Consider the following 26,854-nt stretch of genomic DNA (forward strand, 5'->3'; position numbering starts at 1 on the left):
TGCTAGAGGGGATTAGATGCCAAAGAATAAAGAGATCAAGAGTAGATTAAAGAACACTTGAACTAAGCACCGGGATAATTGGATAACGGTAGATGAAATGTGAGGACGAAGAATTCTTCTGGAACGATGGCCTACGGTGAAAAGAAACATAAATCAACTCCTGAAATACTCTGGATGGGTAGGAAAAGAATATCTGACAAATGGAATAATTCGAGGTTGATAACATGAAGCTAGAACCACGAATCTTCGAGAGAACGGGCATAATTTAGGGGAAAACTCTTCTTCAATCTTCAAATGATGACGAGAAACACCACCAAAATTACGGGGATACTCTGGGAGGATGAGAAGCAAAGGGGTTGAGCCAACAATGAAATGATTTGAAATTGATCTTGGAAAGGCATCTGACTGATGAAGTTCATTCTTACGTCACACTTGAAAAGAATTTGAGAATAACCCCGGGAGAATTAGAAGAGTCAGGTAAGATCACGGGAAAATACCTGTGGGTTAGGGCCCACCAAAGTGAAAAACACCGTTGGAAAGGGATGTTGAACAGATAGATGAAACACCGGAACAATTGAAATATTTGAATGAGGTGACAACCTCAAATTAATTCAAACACAGACAATTCCCCTGAGATATCTTGAACACTCTGGAAGGATAAACTGGCGAGAGGCGAACGAGCAGGGAAAACACTTGAGCTGAGGGAAAGAATATAATCACTACCGAAAAACCTAGAATTGAATCCACCAGAAAAGAAAAAGAGATGAAGAATGACGAACGTGACGAGAATTCACCGGTTGAAATAATTGAGGGAAGACTGAAGAGGCTCCGTACGAATGAAATTGATGGTCGAAACATACTCAGGCTCCGGGAAGAAGAAGGTGGGAGGGCGGGAAAACAAAGGCAACTTGGAAGGGGGAACTGACGAATATCTTGAAGAGAAAACACCGGTTGAAATCATTGAGGAAACAAAGCAAAGACTTCGCATGAGTAGGATGGATACTCGATTACAGACTCTGACTCCGAGAAGAAAAAGGGTGGGCGGGTGGGAAAAGTGTTGGAGAACGTTGCAGAAAATATTTTTTTTCCTACGGTTAAGATCCATCTATGAGTTCATCTAAGCAACGAGTGATAGGAGTGCATCTACATACCTTTGTAGATCGCGAGCGGAAGCTTTCAAGAGAAAGGGGATGATGGAGTCGTACTCGTCATGATCCAAATCATCGATGACCTAGTGCCGAACGGACAACACCTCCACGTTCAACACATGTACTGAGGGGATGGCGTCTCCTCCTTCTTGATCCAGCAAGGGGGAAGGAGAGGTTGAGGAAGAAGGCTCCAGCAACAGCACGACGGCGTGGTGGTGATGGAGAGGCAGTACTCCGACAGGGCTTCGCCAAGCACTTAACGGAGGAGGAGAGGTGTTGGGGAGGGGAGGGGATGCGCCTTGGATCAGGTGTGCAGCCCTCCCCTCGCCCCTCTATTTATAGGGGAAGGGGGAAGGGGGCCGGCCCCCTCTAGATGAGATCTAGAGGGGGGGCAGCCAGGGAGGGGGCTTGCCCCCCAAGCAAAGGGGAGGCACCCCCACTAGGGCTTCCCCCCAACCCTAGGCGCATGGGCCCAAGGGGGGGCGCGCCCAGCCCTCCAGGGGCTGGTTCCCTGCCCCCTACGGCCCATGAGGCCCACCGAGAGAGGTGGCCCCTACCGGTGGACCCTCGGAACCCCTCCGGTGGCCCCGGTACAATACCGATATGCCCCCGAAAATTTCCAGTGACCGTATGACAACTTCCCATATATAAATCTTCACCTCCGGACCGTTCCGAAACTCGTCGTGATGTCTGGGATCTCATCCGGGACTCCGAACAACATTTGGTAATCACATAAAAGTCTTCCTAATAACCCTAGCGTCACCGAACCTTAAGTGTGTAGACCCTACGGGTTCGGGAGACACGTAGACATGACCGAGACGGCTCTCCGGTCAATAACCAACATCGGGATCTGGATACCCATGTTGGCTCCCACATGCTCCTTGATGATCTCATCGGATGAAGCACGATGTCGAGGATTCAATCAACCCCGTATACAATTCTCTTTGTCAATCGGTACGTTACTTGCCCGAGACTTGATCGTCGGTATCCCAATACCTTGTTCAGTCTCATTACCAGCAAGTCACTTTACTCGTACCGTAATGCATGATCCCATGACCAAACACTTGGTCACTTTGAGCTCATTATGATGATGCATTACCGAGTGGGCCCAGAGATACCTCTCCGTCATACGGAGTAACAAATCCCAGTCTCGATCCGTGTCAACCCAACAGACACTTTCGGAGATACCTGTAGTGCACCTTTATAGTCACCCAGTTATGTTGTGACGTTTGGTGCACCCAAAGCACTCCTACGGTATCCGGGAGTTACACAATCTCATGGTCTATGGAAAAGATACTTGACATTGGAAAAGCTCTAGCAAAACGAACTACACGATCTTGTGCTATGCTTAGGATTGGGTCTTGTCCATCACATCATTCTCCTAATGATGTGATCCCATTATCAATGACATCCAATGTCCATAGTTAGGAAACCATGACTATCTGTTGGTCAACGAGCTAGTCAACTAGAGGCTTACTAGGGACATATTATGGTCTATGTATTCACACGTGTATTACGATTTCCGGATATTACAATTATAGCATGAATAAAGACAATTATCATGAACAAGGAAATATAATAATAATCCTTTTATTATTGCCTCTAGGGCATATTTCCAACAGTCTCCCACTTGCACTAGAGTCAATAATCTAGTTACACTGTGATGAATCGAACACCCATAGAGTTCTGGTGTAGATCATGTTTTGCTAGCGAAAGAGGTTTAGTCAACGGATCTGCGACATTCAGATCCGTATGTACTTTGCAAATATCTATGTCTCTATCTTGAACATATTCACGGATGGAGTTGAAATGGCGCCTGATGTGCCTGGTCTTCTTGTGAAACCTGGGCTCCTTGGCAAGGGCAATAGCTCCAGTGTTGTCACAGAAGAGTTTGATCGGCCCCGACGCATTGGGTATGACTCCTAGGTCGGTGATGAACTCCTTCACCCATATTGCTTCATGCGCTGCCTCCGAGGCTGCCATGTACTCCGCTTCACATGTAGATCCCGCCACGATGCTCTGCTTGCAGCTGCACCAGCTTACTGCTCCACCATTCAACATATCCACGTATCCGGTTTGTGACTTAGAGTCATCCAGATCTGTGTCGAAGCTAGCATCAACGTAACCCTTTACGGCGAGCTCTTCGTCATCTCCATAAACGAGAAACATGTCCTTTGTCCTTTTCAGGTACTTCAGGATATTCTTGACCGCTGTCCAGTGTTCCTTGCCGGGATTACTTTGGTACCTTCCTACCAAACTTACGGCAAGGTTTACATCAGGTTTGGTACACAGCATGGCATACATAATAGATCCTATGGCTGAAGCATAGGGGATGACACTCATCTCTTCTTTATCTTTTGCCGTGGTTGGGCATTGAGCCGAGCTCAATCTCACACCTTGCAATACAGGCAAGAACCCTTTCTTGGATTGATCCATTTTGAACTTCTTCAAAATCTTATCAAGGTATGTGCTTTGTGAAAGACCTATGAGGCGTCTCGATCTATCCCTATAGATCTTGATGCCTAATATGTAAGCAGCTTCTCCAAGGTCCTTCATTGAAAAACACTTATTCAAGTAGGCCTTAATGTTGCCCAAAAGTTCTATATCATTTCCCATCAAAAGTATGTCATCTACATATAATATGAGAAATGCTACAGAGCTCCCACTCACTTTCTTGTAAATGCAGGCTTCTCCATAAGTCTGCATAAACCCAAACGCTTTGATCATCTCATCAAAGCGAATGTTCCAACTCCGAGATGCTTGCACCAGCCCATAAATGGATCGCTGGAACTTGCATACTTTGTTAGCATTCTTAGGATCGATAAAACCCTCTGGCTGCATCATATACAGTTCTTCCTTAAGATGCCCGTTAAGGAATGCCGTTTTGACGTCCATCTGCCATATCTCATAATCATAGTATGCGGCAATTGCTATCATGATTCGGACGGACTTCAGCTTCGCTATGGGAGAGAATGTCTCATCATAGTCAACCCCTTGAACTTGTCGATAACTCTTAGCGACAAGTCGAGCTTTATAGATGGTAATATTACCATCCGCGTCTGTCTTCTTCTTAAAGATCCCTTTGTTTTCTATCGCTCGCCGATCATCGGGCAAGTCTGTCAAAGTCCATACTTTGTTTTCATACATGGATTCTATCTCGGATTGCATGGCTTCAAGCCATTTGTTGGAATCTGGGCCCGCCATCGCTTCTTCATAGTTCGAAGGTTCACCGTTGTCTAACAACATGATTTCCAGGACAGGGTTCCCATACCACTCTGGTGTGGAACGTGTCCTTGTGGACCTACGAGGTTCAGTAGCAACTTGATCCGAAGTACCTTGATCATAATCATTAATTTCCTCTCCAATTGGTGTAGGCACCACAGGAACATTTTCCTAAGCTGTACTACTTTCCGGTTCAAGAGGTAGTACTTCATCGAGTTCTACTTTCCTCCCACTTACTTCTTTCGAGAGAAACTCTTTTTCCAAAAAGGATCCGTTCTTGGCAACAAAGATCTTGCCCTCGGATCTTAAGTAGAAGGTATACCCAATGGTTTCCTTAGGGTATCCTATGAAGACGCATTTTTCCGACTTGGGTTCGAGCTTTTCAGGTTGTAGTTTCTTGACATAAGCATCACATCCCCAAACTTTTAGAAACGACAGCTTAGGTTTCTTCCCAAACCATAATTCATACGGTGTCGTCTCAACGGATTTAGACGGTGCCCTATTTAAAGTGAATGTAGCTGTCTCTAGAGCGTATCCCCAAAATGATAGCGGTAAATCTGTAAGAGACATCATAGATCGCACCATATCCAATAGAGTGCGATTACGACGTTCGGACACACCGTTACGGTGAGGTGTTCCAGGCGGCGTGAGTTGTGAAACGATTCCACATTTCCTTAAGTGTGTACCAAATTCGTGACTTAAGTATTCTCCTCCACGATCTGATCGTAGGAACTTTATCTTTCGGTCACGTTGATTCTCTACCTCATTCTGAAATTCCTTGAACTTTTTAAAGGTCTCAGACTTGTGTTTCATCAAGTAGACATACCCATATCTACTCAAGTCATCAGTGAGAGTGAGAACATAACGATATCCTCCGCGAGCCTCAACGCTCATTGGACCGCACACATCGGTATGTATGATTTCCAATAAGCTGGTTGCTCGCTCCATTGTTCCGGAGAACGGAGTCTTGGTCATTTTGCCCATGAGGCATGGTTCGCACGTATCAAATGATTCATAATCGATTGACTCTAAAAGTCCATCAGCATGGAGCTTCTTCATGCGCTTGACACTAATGTGACCAAGGCGGCAGTGCCACAAGTATGTGGGACTATCGTTATCAACTTTACATCGTTTGGTATTCACACTATGAATATGTGTAATATTACGTTCGAGATTCATTAAGAATAAACCATTGACCATCGGGGCATGACCATAAAACATATCTCTCATATAAATAGAACAACCATTATTCTCGGATTTAAATGAGTAGCCATCTCATATTAAACGAGATCCAGATACAATGTTCATGCTCAAACTTGGCACTAAATAACAATTATTGAGGTTCATAACTAATCCCGTGGGTAAATGTAGAGGTAGCGTACCGACGGTGATCACATCGACCTTGGAACCATTCCCGACGCGCATCGTCACCTCGTCCTTCGCCAGTCTCCGCTTATTCCGCAGCTCCTGCTGTGAGTTACAAATATGAGCAACGACACCGGTATCAAATACCCAGGAGTTACTACGAGTACTGGTAAGGTACACATCAATTACATGTATATCAAATATACCTTTAGTGTTTCCGGCCTTCTTGTCTGCTAAGTATTTGGGGCAGTTTCGCTTCCAGTGACCCTTCCCTTTGCAATAAAAGCACTCAGTCTCAGGCTTGGGTCCATTCTTTGACTTCTTCCCGACAACTGGCTTACCGGGCGTGGCAACATCTTTGTCGTCCTTCTTGAAGTTCTTCTTACCCTTGCCCTTCTTGAACTTAGTGGTCTTATTGACCATCAACACTTGATGTTCTTTCTTGATTTCAACCTCTTCTAACTTTAGCATTGAAAATACTTCAGGAATGGTCTTCACCATCCCCTGCATATTGTAGTTCAACACAAAGCTCTTGTAGCTTGGTGGGAGCGACTGAAGGATTCTGTCAATGACCGCCTCGTCCGGGAGGTTGATCTCCAGCTGGGACAGGCGGTTGTGCAACCCAGACATTTTGAGTATGTGCTCACTGAGAGAACTATTTTCCTCCATCTTACAACTATAGAACTTGTTGGAGACTTCATATCTCTCGACCCAGGCATGAGCTTGGAAAACCATTTTCAGCTCCTCGAACATCTCATATGCTTCGTGTTTCTCAAAACGCTTTTGGAGCCCCGGTTCTAAGCTGTAAAGCATGCCGCACTGAATGAGGGAGTAATCATCAGCACGTGACTGCCAAGCGTTCATAACGTCTTGGTTCTCTGGGATGGGTGCTTCACCTAGAGGTTCTTCTAGGACATATGCTTTCTTGGCTGCTATGAGGATGATCCTCAGGTTCTGGACCCAGTCCGAATAGTTGCTGCCATCATCTTTCAGCTTGGTTTTCTCTAGGAACGCGTTGAAGTTCATGTTGACATGAGCGTTGGCCATTTGATCTACAAGACATTTGCAAAGGTTTTAGACTAAGTTCATGATAATTAAGTTCATCTAATCAAATTATTTAATGAACTCCCACTCAGATTGACATCCCTCTAGTCATCTAAGTGTTACATGATCCGAGTCGACTAGGCCGTATCCGATCATCACGTGAGATGGACTAGTCATCATCGGTGAACATCTCCATGTTGACCGTATCTTCCATACGACTCATGTTCGACCTTTCGGTCTCTTGTGTTCTGAGGCCATGTCTGTACATGCTAGGCTAGTCAAGTTAACCCTAAGTGTCCTGCATGTGTAAAACTGTCTTACACCCGTTGTATGTGAACGTAAGGATCTATCACACCCGATCATCATGTGGTGCTTCAAAATGACGAACTTTAGCAACGGTGCACAGTTAGGGGGAACACTTTCTTGAAATTATTATAAGGGATCATCTTATTTACTACCACCGTTCTAAGTAAACAAGATGCATAAAACATAATAAACATCACATGCAATTATATAAAGTAGTGACATGATATGGCCAATATCATATAGCTCCTTCGATCTCCATTTTCGGGGCTCCATGATCATCTTCGTCACCGGCATGACACCATGATCTCCATCATCATGAGCTCTATCATTGTGTCTTCATGAAGTTGTCACGCTAACGACTACTTCTACTTCTATGGCTAACGCGTTTACCAATAAAGTAAAGTAAGTTACATGGCGTTCTTCAATGACACGCAGGGTCATACAAAAAATAAAGACAACTCATATGGCTCCTGCCGGTTGTCATACTCATCGACATGCAAGTCGTGATTCCTATTACAAGAACATGATCTCATACATCACAATATATCATTCATCATTCATCACAACTTTTGGCCATATCACATCACATGACAATTGCTGCAAAAACAAGTCAGACGTCCTCTAATTGTTGTTGCATCTTTTATGTGGCTGCAATTGGGTTCTAGCAAGAACGTTTTCTTACCTATGAATAACCACAACATGATTTTGTCAACTTCTATTTACCCTTCATAAGGACCCTTTTCGTCGAATCTGCTCCAACTAAAGTAGGAGAGACAGACACCCGCTAGCCACCTTATGCAACTAGTGCATGTTAGTCGGTGGAACCTGTCTCATGTAAGCGTACGTGTAAGGTCGGTCTGGGCCGCTTCATCCCACAATACCGCTGAAGCAAGAAAATTCTAGTAGCGGCAAGCAAGTTGACAAGATCTACGCCCACAACAAATTTGTGTTCTACTCGTGCAATAGAGAACTACGCATAAACCTGGCTCATGATGCCACTGTTGGAGAATATTGCAGAAAATAAAAAAAATTCCTACGGTTTCATCAAGATCCATCTATGAGTTCACCTAAGCAACGAGTGATAGTAGTGCATCTACATACCTTTGTAGATCGCAAGCGGAAGCTTTCAAGAGAAAGGGGATGATGGAGTCGTGCTCGCCGTGATCCAAATCACCGATGACCTAGTGCCGAACAGACAGCACCTCCGTGTTCAACACACGTACGGAGCGGATGGCGTCTCCTCCTTCTTGATCCAGCAAGGGGGAAGGAGAGGTTGAGGAAGAAGGCTCCAGCAGCAGCACGACGGCGTGGTGGTGATGGAGAGGCAGTACTCCGACAGGGCTTCGCCAAGCACTTAACGGAGGAGGAGATGTGTTGGGGAGGGGAGGGGCTGCGCCTTGGATCAGGTGTGCAGCCCTCCCCTCGCCCCTCTATTTATAGGGGAAGGGGGAAGGGGGCCGGCCCCCTCTAGATGAGATCTAGAGGGGGGGCAGCCAGGGAGGGGGCTTGCCCCCCAAGCAAAGGGGAGGCACCCCCACTAGGGTTTCCCCCCAACCCTAGGCGCATGGGCCCAAGGGGGGGCGCGCCCAGCCCTCCAGGGGCTGGTTCCCTGCCCCCTACGGCCCATGAGGCCCACCGAGAGAGGTGGCCCCTCCCGGTGGACCCCCGGAACCCCTTCGGTGGCCCCGGTACAATACCGATATGCCCCCGAAACTTTCCGGTGACCGTATGACAACTTCCCATATATAAATCTTCACCTCCGGACCGTTCCGGAACTCCTCGTGACGTCCAGGATCTCATCCGGTACTCCGAACAACATTCGGTAATCACATAAAAGTCTTCCTAATAACCCTAGCGTCACAGAACCTTAAGTGTGTAGACCCTACGGGTTCGGGAGACACGCAGACATGACCGAGACGGCTCTCCGGTCAATAACCAACATCAGGATCTGGATACCCATGTTGGCTCCCACATTCTCCTCGATGATCTCATCGGATGAACCACGATGTCGAGGATTCAATCAACCCCGTATACAATTCTCTTTGTCAATCGATACGTTACTTGCCCGAGACTCGATCGTCGGTATCCCAATACCTTGTTCAGTCTCGTTACCGGCAAGTCACTTTACTCGTACCGTAATGCATGATCCCGTGACCAAACACTTGGTCACTTTGAGCTCATTATGATGATGCATTACCGAGTGGGCCCAGAGATACCTCTCCGTCATACGGAGTGACAAATCCCAGTCTTGATCCGTGTCAACCCAACAGACACTTTCAGAGATACCTGTAGTGCATCTTTATAGTCACCCAGTTACGTTGTGACGTTTGGTGCACCCAAATCACTCCTACGATATCCGGGATTTACACGATCTCATGGTCTAAGGAAAAGATACTTGACATTGGAAAAGCTCTAGCAAAACGAACTACACGATCTTGTGCTATGCTTAGGATTGGGTCTTGTCCATCACATCATTCTCCTAATGATGTGATCCCGTTATCAATGACATCCAATGTCCATAGTCAGGAAACCATGACTATCTATTGATCAACGAGCTAGTCAACTAGAGGCTTACTAGGGACATATTATGGTCTATGTATTCACACGTGTATTACGATTTCCGGATAATACAATTATAGCATGAATAAAGACAATTATCATGAACAAGGAAATATAATAATAATCCTTTTATTATTGCCTCTAGGGCATATTTCCAACAAAAAGAAGACAACTAAGGAATGAACTTGGCAAAGATGAAGAGGCTTGAGTCAACTTGACGAGAAATGCACCGGATGCAAAGAGCTGAGAAACAACGATCGGAAAACCAACTGCGTGAACCTAAAGAAAAATTTGAAGGGGAAGAGGAGTAGTTCAAAACACCTACGTCAATATTCCTCACTAGAGCGACGAAGGGGCTGAGGAGTAAAAAGAATTCCTACTCTCCGATATAACTAGACTCAGAAATAGTTTTCTTCTAGACTCGACAACGGCCAAACTACACGATCAATCAAGGGGGCTCCTATGGTCGGTCGAGGCTCTGATACCAACTTGTCACGCCCAATATGCGACCCTATCCAAAAGGAACTCGAAGGTCCCACCAAGGATAGACCCGCATATTGAAACGCTTTTGCAAGGTGGATATCATTACATCAACATTACATAATAGATGGGGATACATACAAGAGGCAAACAATGCCACATGAATACAACATCATACATAAGATCACCATCCGACTACGGATGAAACACAAACAGAAACTCAAACGACATCCACCCTGCTAGCTCAGGCTGCCGACCTGGAACCTATCCCTTGATCGAAGAAGAAGCAGAAGAAGAACTCCAAAACAAGCAACATCACTCTCGCGTCAAGATTATCGCATAACCTGTACCTGCAACTGTTGTTGTAGTAATCTGTGAGCCACGAGGACTCAGCAATCCCATTACCATGGGTATCAAGAGTAGCAAAGCTTAATGGGAAAGGAATGGGTAAAGTGGTGAGGTTGCAGCAGTGGCTAAGCAAGTATGGTGGCTAACCTACGCAAATAAGAGCAAGAAGAGAAGCAAAGGAACGGTCGTCAACTAGTAATGATCAAGAGGTGATCCTGAACTCCTACTTACGCCAAACATAACCCAAGACCGTGTTGACTTCCCGGACTCCGCCAAAAAGAGACCATCACGGCTACACACGCGGTTGATGCATTTTAATTCGAATCAGGTGTCAAGTTATCTACAACCGGACATTAACAAATTCCCATCTGCCACATAACCGCAGGCACGGCTTTCAAAAGTTTATACCCTGCAGGGGTGTCCCAACTTAGCCCATGATAAGCTCTCGCGATCAACAAAGGATATACCTTCTCCCGAGAAGACCCGGTCAGTCTCGGAATCCCGGTTTACAAGACATTTCAACAATGGTAAAACAAGACCAGCAAGACCGCCCGATGTGCCGACAAATCCCGATAGGAGCTGCACATATCTCGTTCTCAGGGCACACCGGATGAGCAAGACGACGGGTTGGCATAGACCCTGGTTTCCCAGGGGGCGCCGGACATCGCTCGGTTTGGACCAACACTTGGACAAGCATTGGCCCGGGGGGGCTAAAATAAAGATGACCCTCGGGTTAATTACTCCCAAGGGAAAATGTAGGTGGTGGTGAGGCAAATGGTAAAACCAATGTTGGGCCTTGCTGGAGGAGTTTTATTCAAAGCGAACTGTCAATGGGGTCCCATAAATCACCCAACCGCGCAAGGAACGCAAAATCCGGGAACATAACACCGGTATGACGGAAACTAGGGCGGCAAGAGTGGAACAAAACACCAGGCATAAGGCCGAGCCTTCCACCCATTACCAAGTATATAGATACATTAATTAAATAAGAGATATTGTGATATCCCAACATAAACCTGTCCACCGTGGAGCAATCTTCAACTTCGCCTGCAACTAACAATGCTATAAGAGGGGCTGAGCGAAGCGGTAACATAGCCAAGCAATGGTTCTCTAGGAAGGGTGAAAATGTTAGAGGCTGACATGGCAATTTGGGAGGCTTGAAGAGCAAATGATAGGTAGTGCAGCAAAGCGATAGAATGAAGCAACTAGCATAGCAATGATAGTAGTGAGATCCAGGGTAGCGGTCATCTTGCCTGAAATCCCGCAAGGAATAAGAACGAGTCCATGAAGAAGATGAAGCCACGAAGACGAAACAAGCATGGACGAACGAATCCTCACGATCGCAACGAAACGGGAACTAACAAGAAGAAGCACACAACATAGTAAACACACCACACATGAACAAGGCATGATGCACAACCAAGCATGAAGCATGACAAAGCTATATGAAGCTACTCATGGCAAGAGATGACGCAAACAAGAACAACACCTCAAAGCAAGTTTAAATGAGGCCGGGAACAACATAAAACAATTCCGGTAAGTCCTCATATGCAAATTTCGAAATTGGTCCAGATCTGAATAAACCTTATGTTCAAGTTGTTAAACAACAAGTTAAGTTGCACCAAGATGATCTACACGAGATTCTAGTCAAGTTACATATAAAGTTCATTTAGTTCAGAGCTACGACCTAGAAGATATGAGCAAAACAAGTTAAACATGGCATTGATGCAAAATGCACCCAAACATCAAGCAAACACCTCAAAACAAGGATGCAACATGATAATATGAAATAACATGCAATTCTAAGCAAGTTTCATATAGAGCACACTCAAAACGGAGCAACGGTTCAACACATACACTCTATACAAGGCACAACAACAATCTGTCCAAAACAGCAACGAAGCATCTAGCAAGCATCAAAACAATATGCTATAGTACCACAATAGGAAAACAAAAGGCATGGGCATGATGTACAGGTAAAGCATAACAAAACATGAACACTGAGCTAACTCCAAAAATCACTAGAACATGCTCAAAAACACATGGCAAGATTGCATATATTAACAGTTTCAGACTTTGCAGAAATAACATCAGGTTGCAATGTTTAGAGCTATCAAACAACATGTTACAGGAACTTATCATGGCAAACAAAGGCATGGCATGAATCTACTAATTTCATATAACAAAAGTCCTTTATTGACCAAGATCCAAAAGGGCACAGAAAATATGATGGCACCCATGTAAACATGGCAAGTTATATGACAGATTCATACATGGCAGGAACAACAATAAGTAGACATGTTGGTGAGCTTGAACCACTCACCACAGAGCAACACATGGCATGGAAAGGCAACCAACAGCAGAAGACATGTTTATTAAGCTAAGCATGGCAAGAGAAAGTCCATAGGGTGCATGGATCACTAACAACAAACATGGCAACATTGAATGTTAACAGACTGACAGCAACATTATTTAGCAACTTGAGAGCAAGATTACAACAAGCTAGAACAAGCTATAAATGCAACCAGGGGTATGGATGGATAGAGCATGACATGTATAACAAATCATCCTTAGTGAACATCTCCATATTATGCATACAATGACTTGTAGAAGCAGGTTTACATAGCATCACAAAATAACAGATTCTGTCTAGCAAAACAGCAACAGCAAGTACCCTACTTAACAAGCTTGATGCACTCACTACACAACTCACAAAAATACATGGATGGCACCACTGTGAAGATGGAATAATGTAGTTCAAAACACATGTAGACATCAACCTCATAGGATGCACACATCAAATGCAACAAAAATGACAAATCAACATGTTCTGTTAACAGACAGCAGACAACATCATATAGCACTCTTGCAACGATGATTCAGGCATCAAGATGAGCTCAAATGAACATGGCACAATGGAATGAAATGTAGAGAATCTCATGATGAACATTTTGATATATCACACACACGAAACGGAGCTACGGATGCAGAGTTATGATGCGATGAACAGGGCATGAAAATATGCAACAATTCAGGACTTAGGGAAATCTGGACGTCAACCTTGGATCCAGATCTGGATCGGGCACGGCACGGGAACCGAGGCGGCCGGAGCATCGCCGGAGTTGACGGGGGAGGTTGCCGACGGGGCGGAGAGCGGCGGATCCGGGTGCGGGGCAGCGGGGCCGACGTGGGGTGGCTGGCGGAGAAGGCGGCGGCATCCGGCGAGGAGCGGAGCTTCGGCAGGGAGCTCGGGGCCGCGGTGCCCCTGTCGGCGGGGAGGGAGAGGCGCGGCCGGGCGGAGGAGCTCCGGCCGGACAGGGCGCGAAGGGCGCGGCTCCGGCGCGGCGCGAGGAGGCGCGCGGTCGAGCCGGGCGGCTCGGGCGCGGCGCGCCGGCGGCAAAGGGCGGCGGGGCGGCGGCGGTCGGCGGCGGAGGCGGCGGGCGGCGGTGCGGGAGCGCTCCGGCGAGGCGGCGGCACGGGCGCGCGGGCCGTGCAGGCCAACCGCGGGCCGGGCGGGCCGGACGGCGGAGGCGGTGGGGAGTGCCACGTGGCGCTCCCTGGTTGGGCGAGGGAGCGGCGGCGGACGTGTCCGGCGCGCGGAGGAAGAAGGGGGCTAGGGTTTGGACCGGGAATTTCGAGGGAGGGGCTAATTTATAGATTATGGGAGTTAGGAGAGTCCAAATGGGGCAGGGTTTTCGCCCACACGATTCTGATCGAACGACCGAGAGCATGGAAGGGGTTAGGATGGATTTTGGGCCACTTTGGAGGGGTGTTGGGATGCAACACAAAGAGGGCTTTTACGGTACTCGGTTAACCGTTGGAGTATCAAACGACCTCCAAATGGCACGAAACTTGACAGGCGGTCTACCGGTGCTATACCAAGGCCGCTTGGCAAGACTCGGTCCATTCCAAGAACATTTAACACCCACTCACAACAGGAGACAAAAAGGGGAACGCCGGAGGGCATAGGAGTGTCGGATTGCAAAACGGACAACGGGGAAAATGCTCGGATGCATGAGACGAACACGTATGCAAAATGAGATGCACATTATGACATGACAAAATGCATCATGCAAGCAAATGACATGGCAACGACGGCGAATAACTAGCAGACACCTGGCGCATCGAATCCGGGGCGTTACACAACATTTGTCAAAATAACTCATATACTTGTTGCAAAAATCTAGAAGTCATCAAAAACCAAAGCACTACGTGCATGCTCCTAGGGGGATAGATTGCTAGGAAAAAACCATCGCTCGCTCCAGCTTCATCACAAAGCGGTTCACCATATGTGCATGCTACGGGAATCACAACCCTCAACACAAGTATTTTTCATAATCACCTCAACTAGCATGACTCTAATATCACTACCTCCATATCTCAAAACAATTATCAAGCATCATATTGATCATAGCATCAAATTCTATTTCTATGATAGTTTTTATTATACCCAACTTGGATGCTCATCATTCTAGGACCAACTTTATAACCATAGCAAATACCATGCTGTTCTAAAAGACTCTCAAAAAGGTATAAGTGAAGCATGAGAGACCAGCAATTTCGTCAAAATTAAGACACCACCGTGCTCTAAAAGATACAAGTGAAGCACTAGAGCAAAAACTATCAAGCTCAAAAGATATAAGTGAAGCACATAGAGTATTCTAGCAAATTCTAATCAAGTAGGATTCTCCCAAAATGTGTGTACAGAAAGGATGATTGTGGTAAACTTAAAAGCAAAGACTAATATAATACACGACGCTCCAAGCAAAACACATATCATGTGGCGAATAAAAATATAGCTCCAAGTAAAGTTACCAATGAACGAAGACGAAAGAGGGGGTGCCATCCGGGGCATCCCCAAGCTTAGGCTCTTGGTTGTGCTTGAATATTACCTTGGGGTGCCTTGGGCATCCCCAAGCTTAGGTTCTTGCCACTCCTTATTCCATAGTCCATTGAATCTTTACCCAGAACTTGAAAACACCACAACACAAAACTCAACAGAAAACTCATAAGTTCTGTTAGTATAATAAAATAAAACCACCACTTAGGTACTGTAATGAACTCATTATAAATTCATATTGGTGTAATATCTACTTTATTCTATCTTGTCCATGGTTCATACACTCCGATACTACTCATAGATTCATCAAAATAAGCAAACAACACATAGAAAACAGAATCTGTCAAAAACAGAACAGTCTGTAGTAATCTGTATCAAACGTATACTAATGGAACTCCAAAAACCCTACCAAATTAGGAAGTCCTAATACATTCATGTACCAATCCATATCAAAAAGAATCCGATCAGAATCACGTTTCTGTGAATTAACAAAACTAAATTACTGGGTGCAAAAGTTTCTGATTTTCAGCAAGATCAACACAATTATCACCGTAAGCTATCCTAAAGGTCTTACTTGGCACTTTATTGAAACAAAAGCTATAAAACATGATTATTACAATAGCTAATAATGTGGACACACAAAAACAGTAAGAATAAATATTGGGTTGTCTCCCAACAAGCGCTTTTCTTTAATGCCTTTCTAGCTAGGCATGATGATGACAATGATGCTCACATAAAAGATAAGAATTGAAACATAACGGGAGCATCATGAAGCATATGGCTAGCACATTTAAGTCTAACCCACTTCCAATGCATAGGGATTTTGTGAGCAAACAACTTATGGGAACAATAATGAACAAGCATAGGAAGGCAAAACAAGCATAACTTCAAAAATTTAAGCACATAGAGAGGAAACTTGACATTATGGCAATTCCTACAAGCATATATTCCTCCCTCATAATAATTTTCAGTAGCATCATGAATGAATTCAACAATATAATCAGCACCTAAATCATTCTTTTCATGATCTACAAGCATAGAAAATTTACTACTCTCCACATAAGCAAAATTCTTCTCATCCGGAATAGTGGGAGTATCATAAGAGACTTGAACACTAAAAATTGTTTCCACGTTAAAAGAGTAATGTTCAGAAAAAGGGTAATCATAATCATGACAATCTTTATAAATATAATTACCACTTTTTATAGCATAAGTTTCATCACAATAATCATCATAAGTAACAACTTCGTTCTAAGCATAATCGATTGAAACCTCTTCCAAGATAGTGGAATCATCACTAAATAAAGTTGACACTCTTCCAAATCCACTTTCATATTCATCACAATAAAATTCAACATCTTCCAAAATAGTGGGATCACTAATTCCTAAAGTTGACACTCTTCCAAACCCACTTTCATCAATATAATCATCATAAGTAGGAGGCATGCTATCATCATAACAACTTTGCATATCAAAACTTGGGATGCTAAAAATATCATCTTCATTAAACATAGCATCCCCAAGCTTGGCACAAACATTAATTTCAGCAAATATATGCTCAAATATTTCATCCTCATCAAACATAGCTTCCCCAAGCTTGGGCCCTTCCATATCATAAGCATAATCACTCTCATCATTAAAAATATGGATAGCACAATAGTAAAGCAATTATCATCATCACAATGAGTAGTAGGAGCAACATCATTTGGGAGGGATACCTTTTTACCTTTGTTATTCCTTCTTTTCCTTTTCTTCTTCACATTATGTGTGGATTCAACCTTCCTCTTTGAGCTCCTTATTGACGAGATTGGTTGAATAGAAAGCTCCTCCTCGTTACCTTCAAGCACTCACCTCAACGGCAATGGCGCCAGAAAAGAGCTTGATGTCTACTACACAACCTTCTTCTTGTAGATGTTGTTGGGCCTGCAAGTGCACAGGTTTGTAGGACAGTAGCAAATTTCCCTCAAGTGGATGACCTAAGGTTTATCAATCCGTAGGAGGCGTAGGATGAAGATGGTCTCTCTCAAACAACCCTGCAACCAAATAACAAAGAGTCTCTTGTGTCCCCAACACACCCAATACAATGGTAAATTGTATAGGTGCACTAGTTCGGCAAAGAGATGGTGATACAAGTGCAATATGGATGGTAGATATAGGTTTTTGTAATCTGAAAATATAAAAACAGCAAGGTAACTAATGATAAAAGTGAGCGTAAATGGTATTGCAATGATAGGAAACAAGGCATAGGGTTCATACTTTCACTAGTGCAAGTTCTCTCAACAATAATAACATAGATCGATCGTATACCAATCCCTCAACATGCAACAAAGAGTCACTCCAAAGCCACTAATAGCGGATAACAAATGAAGAGACTATGGTAGGGTACGAAACCACCTCAAAGTTATTCTTTCGGATCAATCTATTCAAGAGTTCGTACTAGAATAACACCTTATTAAGACACAAATCAACCAAAACCCTAATGTCACCTAGATACTCCATTGTCACCTCAAGTATCCGTGGGCATGATTATACGATATGCATCACACAATCTCAGATTCATCCAACCAACACAAAGTACTTCAAAGAGTGCCCCAAAGTTTCTACCGGAGAGTCAAGAAAACGTGTGCCAACCCCTATGCATAGGTTCATGGGCGGAACCCGCAAGTTGGTCACCAAAACATACATCAAGTGGCACGTGATATCCCATTGTCACCACAGATAAACACGGCAAGACATACATCAAGTGTTCTCATCATAAAGACTCAATCCGATAAGATAACTTCAAGAGGGAAACTCAATTCATCACAAGAGAGTAGAGGGGGAGAAACATCATAAGATCCAACTATAATAACAAAGATCGGGATACATCAAGATCGTGCCATAGAGAGAACACAAGAGAGAGAGAGAGAGAGAGATCAAACACATAGCTACTGGTACATACCCTTAGCCCCGAGGGTGAACTACTCCCTCCTCATCATGGATAGCACCGGGATGATGAAGATGGTTACCGGTGATGGGTTCCCCCTCCGGCAGGGTGCCGAAACGGGCTCCCGAGAGGTTTTTGGTGGCTACAGAGGCTTGCGGCGGCAGAACTCCCGATCTATCTTGATATTCGATGTTTTTAGGGTACGTAGGCTTATATAGGTGAAAGAAGTCGGTCGGGAGGTGCTCGAGGGGCCCACGAGACAGGGGTCACACCCTACAGGGGGCGCCCTCCTATCTCGTGGCTGCCTCGAGGGTCTTCTAACGTGAACTCCAAGTCTACAAGATCATATTCTTCCAAAAAATCACGCTGCCGAAGGTTTCATTCCGCTTGGACTCTGTTTGATATTCCTTTTCTTCAAAATACTGAAACAGGCAATAAAACAGCAATATGGGCTGGGCCTCCGGTTAATAGGTTAGTCCCAAAAATGATATAAATGTGTAAAATAAAGCACATAAACATCCAAAAGGGGTAATATAATAGCATGGAACAATCAAAAATTATAGATACATTTGAGACGTATCAATGACATGTGAGGTGTTTAGTGTGTGAAGATTTAAAGAATAAACACCTTTGAAGATTTTGTAGAAAACATTCGAATCAAAGAGGGCAGTAAAAGTAACTTTTAATTACCCTTGATGAAGAACACGACGAACTGGGAAGTGTAGATGTGAAGTTCGTCAGTTCAGATCTTCCACGCCCTAACTCGGCAGAGGAAGACAGCTACGGCGGCGGAGTGAAGAAATCCGCAGCCGGCGCGAGTACGACGGCGACGAGGTTGAGGCAGTGAATCTCTTCCTCACCGGTGATGATGAAGTAGTGGCAGCGCTAGGTTTTGGGAAGCTCGAGCGGGAGAGAGGTCGAGCGGAGTAAAAATGAAGTGAGGAAGGGGAGGGGTTTTTATAGTCGGAGTGAAAAACTATTCACCCAAAGAAATTGGACGAACATGCCCCTGACCCTTCTCATTCGCTTGACATGTGTCACCCACATACAGAGAGGTTGCGATCGTGTGAGATCGTGGGTGAATAGATAAGTATTATCATGGAATGTGGAACGGTTTGAGCGGCAAACGTTGAAAATTCAGATAAGATAAGTTTTAAAGTTCAGTTCGCAAATTCTTCAGCTGACAAGGACATAGTGAAGATTTCGAACGAGTTTCAAATAGAACGCACATGAAGAATTTGTGAATAGATTGGGTTGAGTATAGCATAGAGGGGGAAGGGTCCGATCACATTCACTTAGCAGGAAAAAGCAACTTGAAGAATTAGCAATAAGTGAATGCTATAGAGGACATAAACTCATATATATATATATATATATATATATATATATATATATATATATATATATATATATAGGCAATGAAGAAAAACGACGGAAACAGTGAAGACAATGCAAAGTAGAAGAAAATGAACAACTGAGGAATTTCAAAAACTGAGGAAAAACTCAAATTGAAGATTTTCAACTTTTGGTGATGGCGTAACCCACCGTATAAGAATGATGATTTCAGACACCGTGTACAATTGTCGTAGGGTTCTGAGAATCAAATTCTTCGTTAATTTCTTCACACTTAGAGTGTTAGTCTTCATTGATTGAAGAAAAACATTTTTTCATGTGTTGCACATCTAAGTCATCAATTTTGCATAAGTGTTAGGATGAGTGTCCTTTTCAAAGAACATTCGAAGATTCTAGGATATTTAGCTCACACCGCAACTTCCTAAATCTCTTCTCATCCAAGGGCTTTGTGAAGATATCGGCAAGCTGTACTTCAGTCCGTACATGCTCAATAGAGATGTCGCCCTTCCACACATGATCATGGAGAAAATGATGACGAATTTGAATGTGCTTTGCCTTGGAGTGTTGAACTGGGTTGTGAGCAATCTTGATTGCACTCTCATTGTTATAGTAGAGAGGCACATTCTTCATGTTGACGCCGTAGTCCTTGAGAGTTTGCTTCATCCATAGCAATTGAGCACAACAAGAACCAGTAGCAATGTACTCAGCTTCAGCAGTAGACAGTGATACGCAGTTCTGTTTCTTCGAGAACCAACAGACCAAATATCTTCTGAGGAAATGGCATGTGCCAGATGTTGACTTGCGGTCCACACGATCACCAGCATAGTCAGAGTCTGAATATCCAACGAGATCAAGAGCTGAGCCCTTGGGGTACCATAATCCAAGTGTTGGTGTGTGAGCTAGATATCAAAGAATATGTTTCACAGCTTTATGGTGTGATTCCTTCGGTGTCGCTTGAAATCGGGCACACATGCAAACACTAAGCATAATATCTGGCCTAGATGCACATAAATACAATAAAGAGCCAATCATGGAGCGGTATACCTTTTGATCGAAGTCAGTACCATTTTCCTTAGTGCATAGGTGGCCATTTGTGGGCATAGGAATTTTAACCCCTTTGCAATCTTGCATGCCGAATTTCCTCAGTACATCCTTGAGGTATTTCTCTTGAGATATGAATATGCCATTGCGTTGTTGACGAATTTGAAGACCTAAGAAGAATTTCAATTCTCCCATCATAGACATTTGATATTCTTCAGTCATCATATAGGCAAATTCATCACTGTAACGTTGGTCAGTATAGCCAAAGATAATATCATCAACATATATTTGGCACACAAATAATTCACCACCATAAGATTTAGTGAAAAGAGTAGGATCAAGTGAACCGGGTGTGAAGCCTTTCTTCATGAGGAATTCCGTCAAAGTATCATACCACGCCCGAGGGGCCTGCTTGAGGCCATAGAGGGCCTTATTGAGCCTAAAGACTTTGTCAGGATGCTTTGGATCTTCAAAACCTGGGGATTGAGAAACGTATACTTATTCCTCAAGCTTACCATTGAGGAATGCACTTTTCACATCCATTTGATATAAAGTGATATCATGATGGTTAGCATAAGCAAGTAATATGCGAATAGCCTCAAGTCTAGCCACATGTGCAAAAGTTTCGTCGAAATCAATTCCTTCAACCTGTGTGTAGCCTTGAGCTACAAGTCGTGCCTTATTCCTCACCACAAGGCCATTTTCATCTTGCTTGTTGCGGTAGATCCACTTTGTGCCAATGATATTGTGCTTGCGAGGATCTGGATGATTAACCAGTTCCCAGACGTTGTTGAGCTCGAACTGATGTAATTCTTCTTGCTTAGCTTGAATCCACTCAGGCTCCAGAAATGCTTCATCTACCTTAGTGGGCTCTATGATAGAGACGAAAGCAAAGTGCCCAAAAAAGTTAGACAAATGTGAAGCTCTTGAGCTTGTGAGAGGACCTGGAATGTTGATGTCGCTGATGATTTTCTCAATCTGCACTTTGTTTGCAACGCGAGGATGAGTGGGTTGTCGTCGAGGAATTTGATCAGCATTTTCTTCAGCACCATTTTCTTCAGGTGCATCAGCATGACGTTCTTCACGTTCTGAAATGATTTCTTCAGCTAATTCTTCGGTAGGAATGACATCCTCAGTAGCTTTGAACTTGATAGATTCCTCAGGTGACTGTTCATCTAACACGGAAGGTAGGTGCTCTCTTTGCGAGCCATTAGTTTCATCGAACCGCACATCTACAGTTTCAACAACTTTGTGGTGGACGTTGTTGAAGACTCTGTAGGTGTGCGAGTCCTTTCCGTAACCAAGCATAAAACCTTCATGTGCTTTCGGTGCAAATTTAGAGTTGTGATGAGGATCTCTAATCCAACATTTAGCACCGAATACTTTGAAATAACTCACATTGGGTTTCTTGTCAGTGAGGAGTTCATATGCAGTCTTCTTGAAGAATTTGTGAAGATATACTCTGTTGATGATGTGGCATGCAGTATCAATTGCCTCAATCCAGAAGCGATGAGGCGTCTTGTACTCATCAAGCATAGTGCGAGCCATCTCAACAAGAGTCATGTTCTTGCGCTCCATGACGCCATTCTGCTGAGGAGTATAAGGAGCAGATAACTCATGAGTAATACCGAGTTCATCAAGATAGTCATCAAGAGAAGAATTCTTGAACTCAGTTCCATTGTCACTTCTGATGTGCTTGATCTCCACACCAAAGTTGGTTGAAGCCCTCGAGAAAAATCATTTGAAGACTTCCTGCACCTCATGTTTGTAAGTGACAATATGCACCCATGTGTAACGAGAGTAATCATCAACAATAACAAAGCCATATAGAGATGCATCATTTGTAATAGCAGAATAATGATTAGGACCGAAGAGATCCATGTGAAGTAATTCAAATGGTCGAGTAGTAGTCATGATAGTCTTTGCTGGATGCTTGGCCTTGGTCATCTTTCTGGCTTCACAGGCTCCGCACAAGTGATCCTTGAGGAATTTGACATTCTCAATGCCAATGACATGCTTCTTCTTCGCGAGCATGTGCAGATTCCTCATGCCTGCATGACCAAGCCATCAATACCATAGCCAGCCTTCTGAAGCTTTTGCAAGTAGACATACGGCTAGTTGAGGTCCTGTAGAGAAATCAACAATACACAAGTCTCCTGTCCTAAAGCCTTCAAAGACTTTGGAATTGTCAGCTTCCATGATCACAACACAACGGTACTTGCCAAAGACAACAACCATATCAAGATCACAAAGCATTGAGACAGACATACAACCTCATGTCTGTCTCAATGCTTTGTGATCTTGATATGGTTGTTGTCTTTGGCAAGTATCGTTGTGTTGTGATCATGGAAGCTGACAATTCCAAAGTCTTCAAAGGCTTTAGGAGAGGAGACTTGTACATTGTTGATTTCTCTACAGGACCACAACCGACCGTATGCTTACTTGCAAAAACTTCAGAAGGCTGGCTATGGCATCGACGACTTGGTCATGTTGGCATGAGGAATCTGCACATGCTCGCGAAGAAGAAGCATGTCATTGGCATTGAGAATGTCAAATTACTCAAGGATCACTTATGCGGAGCCTGTGAAGCTGGGAAGATGACAAAGGCCAAGCATCCAGCAAAGACTATCATGACTACCACTCGAACATTTGAATTGCTTCACGTGGATCTCTTCGGTCCTAATCATTATTCTGTTGTTACAAATGATGCATCTCTATATAGCTTTGTTATTGTTGATGATTATTCTCATTATACATGGATACACATTGTCACTTACAAACATGAGGTGCAGGAAGTCTTCAAACGTTTTTCCTCGAGGGCTTCAACCAACTTTGGTGTGAAGATCAAGCACATCAGGAGTGACAATGGAACTGAGTTCAAGAATTCCGGTCTTGATAACTATCTTGATGAACTTGGTATTACTCATGATTTATCTGCTCCCTATACTCCTCAACAGAATGGCGTCGTGGAGCGCAAGAACCGAACTCTTGTTGAGATGGCTCGCACTATGCTTGATGAATACAAGACGCCTCGTTGTTTCTGGAGTGAGGCAATTGACACTGCGTGCCACATCATCAACAGAGTATATCTTCACAAATTCTTCAAGAAGACTTCCTATGAACTTCTCACTAACAAGAAATCCAATGTGAGTTACTTCAAAGTCTTCGGTGCTAAATGTTGGATTAGAGATCCTCATCACGATTCTAAATTTGCACCGAAAGCACATGAGGGTTTCATGCTTGGTTATGGAAAGGACTCGCACACCTACAAAGTCTTCAACAACATTCTTCACAAGGTTGTTGAAACTGTGGATGTGCGGTTCGATGAAACTAATGGCTTGCAAGAGAGCACCTACCTTTTGTGATAGATGAACTAGCACCTAAGGATTCTATCAAGTTCAAAGCCACTGAGGATGTCATTCCTACTGAAGAATCTGCTGAAGAATTCATTCCAGAACGTGATGAACGTCGAGCTGGCGCACATGAAGAAAATGGTGCTGAGGAAAATGCACGTGAAGAAAATGCAGATCAAATTCCTCGAAGACAACCCGCTCGTCCTCGTATTGCAAACGAAGTGCAAATCGAGAAGATCATCGATGACAATGAAGCACCAGGTCCTCTCACACGCTCAAAAGCTTCACATTTATCTAACTTTTGTGGGCACTTTGCGTTTGTCTCTATCACAGAGCCCACTAAGGTAGATGAAGCATTTCTGGAGCCTGAGTGGATTCAAGCTATGCAAGAAGAATTACATCAGTTCGAGCTCAACAACGTCTGGGAACTGGTCAAACGTCTAGATCCTCGCAAGCACAACATTATTGACACAAAGTGGATCTACCGCAACAAGGAAGATGAAAATGGCCTTGTGGTGAGGAATAAGGCATGGCTTGTAGCTCAAGGCTACACACAGGTTGAAGGAATTGACTTCGATGAAACTTTTGCACCTGTTGCTAAACTTCAGGCTATTCGCATATTACTTTCTTATGATAATCATCATGATATTATCTTACAACAAATGGATGTGAAAAGTGCATTCCTCAATGGTAAGATTGAGGAAGAAGTATATGTTACTCAACCACCAGGTTTTGAAGATCCAAAGAATCCTGACAAAGTCTTCAAACTCAACAAGGCCCTGTATGGCCTCAAGCAAGCCCCTCGGGCGTGGTATGATACTTTGAAGGAATTCCACATGAAGAAAGGCTTCAAACCCGGTTCACTCGACCCAACTCTTTTCACTAAGTCTTATGATGATGAATTGTTTGTGTGCCAAATATATGTTGATGATATCATTTTTGGCTGTACTGACCAACGATATAGTGATGAATTTGCCTATATGATGAGTGAAGAATATCAAATGTCTATGATGGGAGAATTTAAATTCTTTTTAGGTCTTCAAATTCGTCAATAGCGCAATGGGATATTCATATCTCAAGAGAAATACCTCAAGGACGTATTGAGGAAATTCGGCATGCAAGATTGTAAAGGGGTCAAAATTCCAATGCCCACAAATGGCCATCAATGCACTGATGAAAATGGTAAAGACTTTGATCAAAAGGTATACCGCTCCATGATTGGTTCTTTATTGTACGTAGGTGCATCTAGGTCGGATATTATGCTTAGTGTTTGCATGTATGCCCGATTTCAAGCTACACCGAAGGAATCACACCATAAGGCTGTGAAGCATATTCTTCGACACTTAGCTCACACACCAACACTTGGATTATGGTATCCCAAGGTGTCAGAGTAATGGGCCAAGGGTAGGCTCACCCAAGTCCCTGGATTTATCAAGACTTTGGGCCAGCTCCGCCTAGTTGGGCCCCAAGCCGAAACTCCGCCCTATGGGGACGGCTGACTCAGCGGCCGGCTGCCAGAGGGCGGGTGACCCAAGACTACGGTGCTCCGAGTGGCCGGCTCCTGGCCGCCGCCTTCCAAAGAAGGCGGCAATGGGCAGGCAGCCACCTCGCGACGACTGGGCGGTCGAGCTCCCATCGAGAGTACAAGTCAAAGCATGGCTACAGTGAGGAACGACGCCTCCCACATTCGAGACAGGCATGGCTACAGTGCTCCGTACAGACAGAGATCTCCGCACGATGGAGCACTGTGCCGTATCTACCAATAGTTCCCCACAACAGCCTGTCAGTACGGCCTGCCAGAGGCGGGCCCTATCGGGCAGTGACCCCAAAGAAGACGGCGGAAGCTCAACCAGGTGGATCAGAGAGGGGCCGGCCTCCAGCAGGCGGTCGTCCCTCGTCCCGAGGCAAGAGCACCATTAAGCTGATAAGACCAGGTGTGGCTACAGTGTCCTCCCACCAGGTAGTGGGACTGTAGCCACGCTAGGATGACCAAGCCCCCGTCATCAATAACACGGCTATAGTGAACAGTCACCAACCAGTTGGTGGGGCCCACCAGGCGGTGGGCCCCAGCGGTCGGCGGAGAAGCCGAAGGCTAAAGACACTGATAGCCAGGCCCAGCAGCCGGCTAGATTACCATTGTACCCCTGGGGGTAGGCCTATATAAAACCCCAGGCCACCCATGCAAAGGGTTCCACTCCATTTAGAACTAGCCACCCCCTAGAGCAGGAAGAGAGCTAGCCTTGCCTCTTTCTGCCTCTAGCACACAGCTCGAGGAGCACCATTGTATCACTTGAGCCTTAGTGATAATGCGGAGACCCCGAAGAGCAGGACTAGGGGTGTTATCTCCTAGGAGAGCCCCGAACCTGGGTAAAGTACGACGGCATTCGTGTCTACGCCTTATCCCGCTTCCAGGCATCGGAGACGTTCTACTCGCTCCCACCATGATAAGCCATCCATTGGCATATGTCTCACCCAACCCCCGACATTTGGCGCCCACCATGGGGCGAGGTGCACTGTCTCCCGGAGATCTGCTCTGGACGGGAACCCTGTTCCTTCCTGGCGAGCGAAGCCAGCCCAGCACGCCCGACAATGTCAGCCTCGACGCGCTGCATGGCGCGGAGATCGCCTGCGTGGCGAGTTGCCTCGCTGACCTCGTCGGCGAGATCGACCTCTCCGATGAGCCGACCTCTAACGTGGGCACAAGCTACCCTGAGAGCCGCCTTGTCAGCCTCCTCGACCATCTCCATGTCACCAGCGAGCCTGTTGTGGACCTGGAGTCCATCGGCTCGACCGATCCGATTATCGTCGACTCCGACACGGCGTCGCTCGACGCGTTTCCCGCCAACGTGGTGGTCTACGATGAGCCCCC

The sequence above is a fragment of the Triticum aestivum genome, chromosome 7B (genome assembly GCF_018294505.1).
Source record: "Triticum aestivum cultivar Chinese Spring chromosome 7B, IWGSC CS RefSeq v2.1, whole genome shotgun sequence".
Classification (NCBI taxonomy): Eukaryota; Viridiplantae; Streptophyta; class Magnoliopsida; order Poales; family Poaceae; genus Triticum; species Triticum aestivum.